This window comes from Camelus ferus, chromosome 36 (genome assembly GCF_009834535.1).
Source record: "Camelus ferus isolate YT-003-E chromosome 36, BCGSAC_Cfer_1.0, whole genome shotgun sequence".
NCBI classification, from domain to species: domain Eukaryota; kingdom Metazoa; phylum Chordata; class Mammalia; order Artiodactyla; family Camelidae; genus Camelus; species Camelus ferus.
Window position 1 is genome coordinate 25,074,424 of NC_045731.1, and position 11,262 is coordinate 25,085,685.

Here is an 11,262-nt window from a genome sequence, read left to right on the forward strand (position 1 = left end):
TTGGGCTGGAAATGCAGGTAGCATGTAGTTCCTCCCCCCAGGACAGGGGAGGTATTTAGCGGAATTCACCCTGCAAGGGAACACCTGTGACCACACACAGCTGCGTGGAGGGCAGCCTCAAACCTCCCCAACACAGTCAGCCTTTTTCCGGAATTCTGTGTGTGGGGAGGTTCCGTCTTCTGTGTGCAGCGCCTGGGATCTGCTAGGAGCATTTCGCGTGTCTTCCCCGAGAGTCCCCGAGGGCGGGCTGCCGGGGAAAGGCGGGGGATGGGCTGGAAATGCAGATACTATGCAGTTCCTCCCCCTGGACATGGGAGGTATTTAGCGGACTTCCCCCTGCCAGGGAACACCTGGCAAACCAGGCAGCACTTGGATGGCGGCCCCAAACCTCCCCCACACAGTTAGCCGTGTTCCGGAATTCTGAGTGTTGGGAGGTTTCGTCTTCTGTCTGCTGCGCTTGGGATCTCCTAAGAGCCCTTCACGTATCTTCCCCTAGAGTCTCCTACTGCGGGCAGCCGGGGAAAGGCGGGGGATGTGCTGGAAATGCAGGTAGCATGTAGTGCCTCCCCCTGGACATGGGAGGTATTTAGCGGGCTTCCCCCTGCCAGGGAACACCTGTGACCACAGGCAGCTGCGAGGAGTGCGGCCCCAAACCTCCACCACACAGTCAGCCGTGTTCCGGAATTCTGAGCGTGGGGAGGTTTCGTCTTCTTTCTGCAGCGACTGGGATCTCCTAGGAGCCGTTTGGGTGACTTCCCCGAGAGTCTCCTAGTGCGGGCAGCCGGGGAAAGGCGGGGGATATGCTGGAAATGCAGGTAGCATGTAGTGCCACCCTCTGGACAGGGGAGGTATTTAGCGGAATTCCCCCTGCCAGGGAAAACATGTGAAATCAGGTAGCTGCGTGGGGGGCGGCCCCAAACTTCCCCCACACAGTCAGCCGAGTTCCGGAATTCTGAGTGTTCGGAGGTTCCGTCTTCTGTCTGCTGCGCCTGGGATCTCCTAATAGCCCTTCACCTGCCTTCCCCGAGATTCTCTTAGTGCAGGCAGCCGGGGAAATTCGGGGGATGTGCTGGAAATGCAGGTAGCATGTAGTGCCTCCCCCTGGACAGGGGAGGTAATTAGCGGACTGCCCCCTGCCAGGGAACACCTGTGACCAAAGGCAGCTGAGACTAGGGCGGCCACAAAACACCTCACAGTCAGCCGTGAACCTGAATTCTAAGCGTGGGGAGGATTTGTCTTCAGTCTGCTGCGCCTGGGATCTACTAGGAGCCCTTCGCGAGTCTTCCCCGAGTTTTTCCTAGTGCGAGTGCCAGGGAAAGGCGGGGAATGGGCTGGAAATGCAGGTAGCAGGTAGTGCCTCCCCCTGGACAGGGGAGGTATTTAGCGGACTTCCCCCTGCCAGGGAACACCTGTGACCCCAGGCAACTCCGTGGAGGGCGGCCCAAACCTCCCCCACACAGTTAGCCGTGTTTCGGAATTCTGAGCATGGGGATGTTCCGTCTTCATTCTGCAGCGCCTGAGATCTCCTATGAGCCTTTCCCGTGTCTTCCCCGAGAGGCTCATATTGCGGGCTGCCGGGGAAAGGCGGGGGATGGGCTGGAAATGCAGGTAGCATGTAGTGCCTCCCCCAGGACAGGGGAGGTATTCAGCGGAATTCACCCTGCCAGGGAACACCTGTGACCCCAGGCAGCTGCGTGGAGGGCAGCCTCAAACCTCCCCAACACAGTCAGCCGTTTTCCGGATTCTGTGTTTGGGGAGGTTCCGTCTTCTGTGTGCAGCGCCTGGGAACTTCTAGGAGCATTTCGCGTTTCTTCCCCAATAGTCTCATAGTGCGGGCTGCCTGGGAAATGCGGGGCATGTGCTGGAAATGCAGGTAGCATGTAGTGCCTCCCCCTGGACAGGGGAGGTATTTAGCGGACTTTCCCCTGCCAGGGAAACCTGTGAAACCAGCTAGCTGCGTGGAGGTCGGCCCTAAACCTCCCCCAAACAGTCCGCCGTGTTCCGGAATTCTGAGTTTTCCGAGGTTCCGTCTTCTGTCTGCTGCGCCTGGGATCTCCTATGAGCACTTCACGTATCTTCCCCGAGAGTCTCTTAGTGCGGTCTGCCGGGGAAATGCGGGGGATGGGCTGGAAATGCAGGTAGCATGTAGTGCATCCCCCAGGACAGAGGAGGTTTTTAGCGGACTTCCCCCTTGACCTAACACCTGCGACCCCAGGCAGCTGCGTGGAGGGCGGCCCCAAACCTTCCCCACACACTCAGCCGTGTTCCGGAATTCTGAGCATGGGGAGTTTCCGACATCAGTCTGCAGCTCATGGGATCCCCTAGGATCCCTTCGCGCGTCTTCACAGAGAGTCTAGTTGTACTGGCTACCAGGAAAGGCGGGATTGGGCTGGAAATGCAGGTAGCATGTAGTTCCTCCCCCAGGACAGGGGAGGTATTTAGCGGAATTCACCCTGCAAGGGAACACCTGTGACCACACACAGCTGCGTGGAGGGCAGCCTCAAACCTCCCCAACACAGTCAGCCTTTTTCCGGAATTCTGTGTGTGGGGAGGTTCCGTCTTCTGTTTGCAGCGCCTGGGATCTGCTAGGAGCATTTCGCGTGTCTTCCCCTAGAGTCCCCGTGGGCGGGCTGCCGGGGAAAGGCGGGGGATGGGCTGGAAATGCAGATAATATGCAGTTCCTCCCCCTGGACATGGGAGGTATTTAGCGGACTTCCCCCTGCAAGGGAACACCTGGCAAACCAGGCAGCTGTGTGGATGGCGGCCCCAAACCTCCCCCACACAGTTAGCCGTGTTCCGGAATTCTGAGTGTTTGGAGGCTTCGTCTTCTGTCTGCTGCGCTTGGGATCACCTAAGAGCCCTTCACGTATCTTCCCCTAGAGTCTCCTAGTGCGGGCAGCCGGGGAAAGGCGGGGGATGTGCTGGAAATGCAGGTAGCATGTAGTGCCTCCGCCTGGACATGGGAGGTATTTAGCGGGCTTCCCCCTGCCAGGGAACACCTGTGACCACAGGCAGCTGCGAGGAGTGCGGCCCCAAACCTCCACCACACAGTCAGCCGTGTTCCGGAATTCTGTGTGTGGGTAGGTTCCGTCTTCTGTCTGCAGCGCCTGGGATCTCCTAGGAGCATTTCGCGTGTCTTCCCCGATAGTCCCCTAGTGCGGGCTGCCGGGGAAGGCGGGTGATAGGCTGGAAATGCAGGTAGCATGTAGTGCCGCCCCCAGGACCGGGGAGGTATTTAGCGGACTTCCCCCTGCCAGGGAACACCAGTGACCCAAGGCAGCTGCGTGGAGGGCGGCCCCAAACCTCCCCCACACAGTCAGCCGTGTTCCGGAATTCTGAGTGTGGGGAGGTTCCGTCTTCTGTCTGCAGAGCCTGGGATCTCCATGTAACCATTCGCGTGTCTTCCCCGATAGTCTCCTAATGCGGGTGCCGGGGATAGTCGGGGGATGTGCTGTAAATGCAGGTAGCATGTAGTGAGTCCCCCTGGAAAGGGGAAGTATTTAGCGGACTTCCCCCTGATAGGGAACTCCAGTGACCCCAGGCAGCTGCGTGGAGCGAGGCCCCAAACCTACCACACACAGTCAGCCGTGTTCCAGAATTCTGAGTTTTCCGAGTTTCCGTCTTCTGTCTGCAGCGCCTGGGATCGCCTAGGAGCCATTCGCGTGTCTTCCCTGAGAATCTCCTAGGGCGGGTGCCGGGGAAATGCGGTGGATGTGCTGGAATTGCAGGTAGAATGTAGTGCCTCCCCCTTTACAGGGGAGGTGTTTAGCGGACTTCCCCTATCCAGGGAACACATGTGACCCCAGGAAGCTTCGTGGAGGGCGGCCCCAAACCTCCCCTACACAGTCAGCCATGTTCCGGAATTCTGAGTGTGGGAAGGTTCCGTCTTCTGTCTGCAGCGCCTGGGATCTCCTAGGAGCATATCGCGTGTTTTCCCCGAGAGTCTCCTAGTGCGGGCTGCCGGGGAAAGGCGGGGGATGGGCTGGAAATTCAGTTTTTTTGCAGTTCCTCCCCCTGGACTGGGGAGGTATTTAGCGGAATTCTCCCTGCAAGGGAACACCTGTGAACCCAGGCAGCTGCGTGTAGGGCAGCCCCAAACATCCCCCACAGTCAGACGTGTTCCGGAATTCTGAGCGTGGGGAGGTTCCGTCTTCTCTCTGCTGCACCTTAGATTTCCTATGAGCACTTCACGTGTCTTCCCCGAGAGTATTCTATTGCAGGCACCCGGGGAAAGGCGGGGGCGGGCTGGAAAAGCAGGTAGCATGTAGTGCCTCCCCCTGCACAGGGGAGGTATTTAGCGGTATTCACCCTGCAAGGGAACACCTGTGACCACACACAGCTGCGTGGAGGGCAGCCTCAAACCTCCCCAACACAGTCAGCCGTTTTCCGGAATTCTGTGTGTGGGGAGATTCCGTCTTCTGTGTGCAGCGCCTGGGATCTGCTAGGAGCATTTCGCGTGTCTTCCCCGAGAGTCCCCGAAGGCGGGCTGCCGGGGAAAGGTGGGGGATGGGCTGGAAATGCAGATAGTATGCAGTTCCTCCCCCTGGACATGGGAGGTATTTAGCGGGCTTCCCCCTGCCAGGGAACACCTGGCAAACCAGGCAGCTGCGTGGATGGCGGCCCCAAAACTCCCCCACACAGTTAGCCGTGTTCCGGAATTCTGAGTGTTGGGAGGTTTCGTCTTCTGTCTGCTGCGCTTGGGATATCCTAAGAACCCTTCACGTATCTTCCCCTAGAGACTCCTAGTGCGGGCAGCCGGGGAAAGCGGGGGATGTGCTGGAAATGCAGGTAGCATGTAGTGCCTCCCCCTGCACAGGGGAGGTATTTAGCGGTATTCACCCTGCAAGGGAACACCTGTGACCACACACAGCTGCGTGGAGGGCAGCCTCAAACCTCCCCAACACAGTCAGCCGTTTTCCGGAATTCTGTGTGTGGGGAGGTTCCGTCTTCTGTGTGCAGCGCCTGGGATCTGCTAGGAGCATTTCGCGTGTCTTCCCCGAGAGTCCCCGAAGGCGGGCTGCCGGGGAAAGGCGGGGGATGGGCTGGAAATGCAGATAGTATGCAGTTCCTCCCCCCTGGACATGGGAGGTATTTAGCGGGCTTCCCCCTGCCAGGGAACACCTGGCAAACCAGGCAGCTGCGTGGATGGCGGCCCCAAAACTCCCCCACACAGTTAGCCGTGTTCCGGAATTCTGAGTGTTGGGAGGTTTCGTCTTCTGTCTGCTGCGCTTGGGATATCCTAAGAACCCTTCACGTATCTTCCCCTAGAGACTCCTAGTGCGGGCAGCCGGGGAAAGCGGGGGATGTGCTGGAAATGCAGGTAGCATGTAGTGCCTCCCCCTGGACAGGGGAGTTATTTAGCGGAGTTCCCCCTGCCAGGGAAAACATGTGAAACCAGGTAGCTGCGTGGAAGGCGGCCCCAAACCTCCCCAAACAGTCAGCCGTGTTCCGGAATTCTGAGTGTTCGGAGGTTCCGTCTTCTGTCTGCTGCGCCTGGGATCTCCTATGAGCCTTTCACGTGTCTTCCCCGAGATTCTCTTAGTGCAGGCAGCCGGGGAAATGCGGGGGATGTGCTGGAAATGCAGGTAGCATGTAGTGCCTCCCCCTGGACAGGGGAGTTATTTAGCGGACATCCCCCTACCAGGGAACACCTGTGACTCCAGACAGCTGCGTGGAGGACGTCCCCAATCCTCCCCCACACAGTCAGCCGTGTTCCGGAATTCTGAGTGTGGGGAGGTTCCGTCTTCTTTCTGCAGCGCTTGGGATCTCCTAGGATCCCTTTCGCGCGTCTTCACATAGAGTCTAATTGTACGGGCTGCCAGGAAGGCGGGGATGGGCTGGAAATGCAGGTAGCATGTAGTGCCTCCCCCTGCACAGGGGAGGTATTTAGCGGACTTCCCCCTGCCAGGGAACACCTGTGAACCCAGGCAGCTGCGTGGAGGGCAGCCCTAAACCTCCTCAACAGTCAGACGTGTTCCGGAATTCTGAGCGTGGGGAGGTTCCGTCTTCTCTCTGCTGCACCTGAGATCTCCTAGGAGCATTTCGCGTGTCTTCCCCGAGAGTCTCCTAGTGCAGGCTGCCGGGAAAGGCGGGGGATGGGCTGGAAATTCAGGTTTTATGCAGTTCCTCCCCCTGGACAGGGGAGGTATTTAGCGGAATTCACCCTGCAAGGGAACACCTGTGAAACCAGCCAGCTGCCTGGAGGGCGGCCCAAAAACTCCCACGCACATTCAGCCTTGTTTCGGAATTCTGAGTGTTGGGAGGTTTCGACTTCTGTCTGCTGCGCTTGGGATCAGCTAACAGCCCTTCACGTATCTTCCCCGAGAGTCTCCTAGTGCGGGCTGCCTGAGAAAGGCGGGGAATGAGCTGGAAATGCAGGTAGCATGTAGTGCCTCCCCTTGGACATGGGAGGTATTTAGCGGAATTCCCCTGCCAGGGAACACCTGTGACCCCAGGCAGCTGCGTGGAGGTCGGCCCCAATCCTCCCCCACAGAGTTAGCCATGTTCCGTAATTCTGAGTGGGGGAAGGTTCCGTCATCTGTCTGCAGCGCCTGGGATATCCTATGAGCCATTCGCGTGTCTTCCCCGAGAGTCTCCTAGTGCGGGCTGCCGGGGAAATTCGGGGGATGGGCTGGAAATGCAGGTAGCATGCAGTGCCTCCCCCAGGATAGGGGAGGTATTCAGCGGAATTCACCCTGCCAAGGAACACCTGTGACCACACACAGCTGCGTGGAGGGCAGCCTCAAACCTCCCCAACACAGTCAGCCGTTTTCCAGAATTCTGTGTGTGGGGAGGTTCCGTCTTCTCTGTGCAGCGCCTGGGATCTCCTAGGAGCATTTCGCGTGTCTTCCCCGATAGTCTCCTAATTCAGGCAGCCGGGGAAACGCGGGGGATGTGCTGGAAATGCAGGTAGCATGTAGTGCCTCCCCCTGGACAAGGGAGGTATTTAGCGGACTTCCCCCTGCCAGGGAAAACCTGTGAAACCAGGTAGCTGCGTGGAGGTCGGCCCCAAAACTCCCCCACACAGTCAGCCGTGTTCCGGTATTCTGAGTGTTGGGAGGTTCCGTATTCTGTCTGCTGCGAATGGGATCTCCTAGGAGCCCTTCACGTGTCTTCCCTGAGTGTCTCCTAGTGCGGGCGCCAGGGAAAGGCGGGGAATGGGCTGGAAATGCAGATTCCATGTAGTGCCTCTCCCTGGACAAGGGAGGAATTTAGCGGATTTCCCCTGCCAGGGAACACCTGTGACGACAGGCAACACCGTGGTGGGCGGCCACAAACCTCCCCCAGACACTCAGCCGTGTTCCGGAATTCTTAGCATGGGGAGGTTCCGTATTCTGTCTGCTGCGAATGGGATCTCTTAGGAGCCTTTCCCGTGTCTTCCCCGAGAGGCTCATATTGCGGGCTGCCGGGGAAACGCGGGGGATGGGCTGGAAATGCAGGTAGCATGTAGTGCCTCCCCCAGGACAGGGGAGGTATTCAGCCGAATTCACCCTTCCAGGGAACACCTGTGACCACACACAGCTGCGTGGAGGGCAGCCTCAAACCTCCCCAACACAGTCAGCCGTTTTCCGGAATTCTGAGTGTGGGTAGGTTCCGTCTTCTGTCTGCAGCGCCTGGGATCTCCTAGGAGCATTTCGCGTGTCTTCCCCGATAGTCCCTAGTGCGGGCTGCCGGGGAAGGCGGGTGATAGGCTGGAAATGCAGGTAGCATGTAGTGCCGCCCCCAGGACCGGGGAGGTATTTAGCGGACTTCCCCCTGCCAGGGAACACCAGTGACCCAAGGCAGCTGCGTGGAGGGCGGCCCCCAAACCTCCCCCACACAGTCAGCCGTGTTCCGGAATTCTGAGTGTGGGGAGGTTCCGTCTTCTGTCTGCAGAGCCTGGGATCTCCATGTAACCATTCGCGTGTCTTCCCCGATAGTCTCCTAATGCGGGTGCCGGGGAAAGTCGGGGGATGTGCTGTAAATGCAGGTAGCATGTAGTGAGTCCCCCTGGAAAGGGGAAGTATTTAGCGGACTTCCCCCTGATAGGGAACTCCAGTGACCCCAGGCAGCTGCGTGGAGCGAGGCCCCAAACCTACCACACACAGTCAGCCGTGTTCCAGAATTCTGAGTTTTCCGAGTTTCCGTCTTCTGTCTGCAGCGCCTGGGATCGCCTAGGAGCCATTCGCGTGTCTTCCCCGAGAATCTCCTAGGGCGGGTGCCGGGGAAATGCGGTGGATGTGCTGGAAATGCAGGTAGAATGTAGTGCCTCCCCCTTTACAGGGGAGGTGTTTAGCGGACTTCCCCTTTCCAGGGAACACATGTGACCCCAGGAAGCTTCGTGGAGGGCGGCCCCAAACCTCCCCCACACAGTCAGCCATGTTCCGGAATTCTGAGTGTGGGAAGGTTCCGTCTTCTGTCTGCAGCGCCTGGGATCTCCTAGGAGCATTTCGCGTGTTTTCCCCGAGTGTCTCCTAGTGCGGGCTGCCGGGGAAAGGCGGGGGATGGGCTGGAAATTCAGTTTTTTTGCAGTTCCTCCCCCTGGACAGGGGAGGTATTAGCGGAATTCTCCCTGCAAGGGAACACCTGTGAACCCAGGCAGCTGCGTGTAGGGCAGCCCCAAACATCCCCCTCAGTCAGACGTGTTCCGGAATTGTGAGCGTGGGGAGGTTCCGTCTTCTCTCTGCTGCACCTTAGATCTCCTATGAGCACTTCACGTGTCTTCCCCGAGAGTATTCTATTGCAGGCACCCGGGGAAAGGCGGGGTGGGCTGGAAAAGCAGGTAGCATGTAGTGCCTCCCCCTGCACAGGGGAGGTATTTAGCGGTATTCACCCTGCAAGGGAACACCTGTGACCACACACAGCTGCGTGGAGGGCAGCCTCAAACCTCCCCAACACAGTCAGCCGTTTTCCGGAATTCTGTGTGTGGGGAGGTTCCGTCTTCTGTGTGCAGCGCCTGGGATCTGCTAGGAGCATTTCGCGTGTCTTCCCCGAGAGTCCCCGAAGGCGGGCTGCCGGGGAAAGGCGGGGGATGGGCTGGAAATGCAGATAGTATGCAGTTCCTCCCCCTGGACATGGGAGGTATTTAGCGGGCTTCCCCCTGCCAGGGAACACCTGGCAACCCAGGCAGCTGCGTGGATGGCGGCCCCAAACCTCCCCCACACAGTTAGCCGTGTTCCAGAATTCTGAGTGTTGGGAGGTTTCGTCTTCTGTCTGCTGGGCTTGGGATATCCTAAGAACCCTTCACGTATCTTCCCCTAGAGACTCCTAGTGCGGGCAGCCGGGGAAAGGCGGGGGATGGGCTGGAAATGCAGGTAGCATGTAGTGCCACTTCCTGGACATGGGAGGTATTTAGCGGGCTTCCCCCTGCCAGGGAACACCTGTGACCTCAGGCAGCTGCGAGGAGGGCGGCCCCAAACCTCCACCACACAGTCAGCCGTGTTCCGGAATTCTGAGCGTGGGGAGGTTTCGTCTTCTTTCTGCAGCGCCTGGGATCTCCTAGGAGCCGTTTGCGTGACTTCCCCGAGAGTCTCTAGTGCGGGCTGCCGGGGAAAGCGGGGGATGTGCTGGAAATGCAGGTAGCATGTAGTGCCTCCCCCTGGACAGGGGAGTTATTTAGCGGAGTTCCCCCTGCCAGGGAAAACATGTGAAACCAGGTAGCTGCGTGGAGGGCGGCCCGAAACCTCCCCCAAACAGTCAGCCGTGTTCCGGAATTCTGAGTGTTCGGAGGTTCCGTCTTCTGTCTGCTGCGCCTGGGATCTCCTATGAGCCTTTCACGTGTCTTCCCCGAGATTCTCTTAGTGCAGGCAGCCGGGGAAAGGCGGGGGATGTGCTGGAAATGCAGGTAGCATGTAGTGCCTCCCCCTGGACAGGGGAGGTAATTAGCGGACTGCCCCCTGCCAGGGAACACCTGTGACCAAAGGCAGCTGAGTGGAGGGCGGCCACAAAACAACGCACAGTCAGCCGTGTTCCGGAATTCTAAGCGTGGGGTGGATTTGTCTTCAGTCTTCTGCGCCTGGGATCTACTAGGAGCACTTCGCAAGTCATCCCCGAGTTTTTCCTAGTGCGAGTGCCAGGGAAAGGCGGGGAATGGGCTGGAAATGCAGGTAGCAGGTAGTGCCTCCCCCTGGACAGGGCAGGTATTTAGCGGACTTCCCCCTGCCAGGGAACACCTGTGACCCCAGGCAACACCGTGGAGGGCGGCCCCAAACCTCCCCCACACAGTTAGCCGTGTTCCGGAATTCTGAGCATGGGGAAGTTCCGTCTTCATTCTGCAGCGCCTGAGATCTCCTATGAGCATTTCCCGTGTCTTCCCCGAGAGGCTCATATTGCGGGCTGCCGGAGAAATGCGGGGCATGGGCTGGAAATGCAGGTAGCATTTAGAGCCTCCCCCAGGACATGGGAGGTAATCAGCGGAATTCACCCTGCCAGGGAACACCTGTGACCACACACAGATGCGTGGAGGGCAGCCTCAAACCTCCCCAACACAGTCAGCCGTTTTCCGGAACTCTGTGTTTGGGGAGGTTCCGTCTACTGTGTGCAGCGCCTGGGAACTCCTAGGAGCATTTCGCGTGTCTTCCCCGATAGTCTCATAGTGCGGGCTGCCTGAGAAAGGCGGGGCATGTGCTGGAAATGCAGGTAGCATGTATTGCCTCCCCCTGGACAGGGGAGGTATTTAGCGGACTTTCCCCTGCCAGGGAAAACCTGTGAAACCAGGTAGCTGCGTGGAGGTCGGCCCCAAACCTCCCCCACACAGTCAGCCGTGTTCCGGAATTCTGAGTTTTCCGAGGTTCCGTCTTCTGTCTGCTGCGCCTTGGATCTCCTATGAGCACTTCACGTGTCTTCCCAGAGAGTCTCTTAGTGCGGTCTGCCGGGGAAATGAGGGGGATGGGCTGGAAATGCAGGTAGCATGTAGTGCCTCCCCCTGGACAGGGGAGGTATTTAGCGGACATCCCCCTATCAGAGAAACTTGTTCCGGAATTCTGAGTTTTCCGAGGTTCCGTCTTCTGTCTGCTGCGCCTGGGATCTCCTATGAGCACTTCACGTGTCTTCCCCGAGAGTCTCTTAGTGCGGTCTGCCGGGGAAATGCGGGGGATGTGCTGGAAATGCAGGTAGCATGTAGTGCCTCCCCCTGGACAGGGGAGGTATTTAGCGGACTTTCCCGTACCAGGGAACACTTGTGACTCCAGACAGCTGCGTGGAGGTCGTCCCCAAACCTCCCCCACACAGTCACGCGTGTTCCGGAATTCTGAGCGTTGGGAGGTTCCGTCTTCTTTCTGCAGC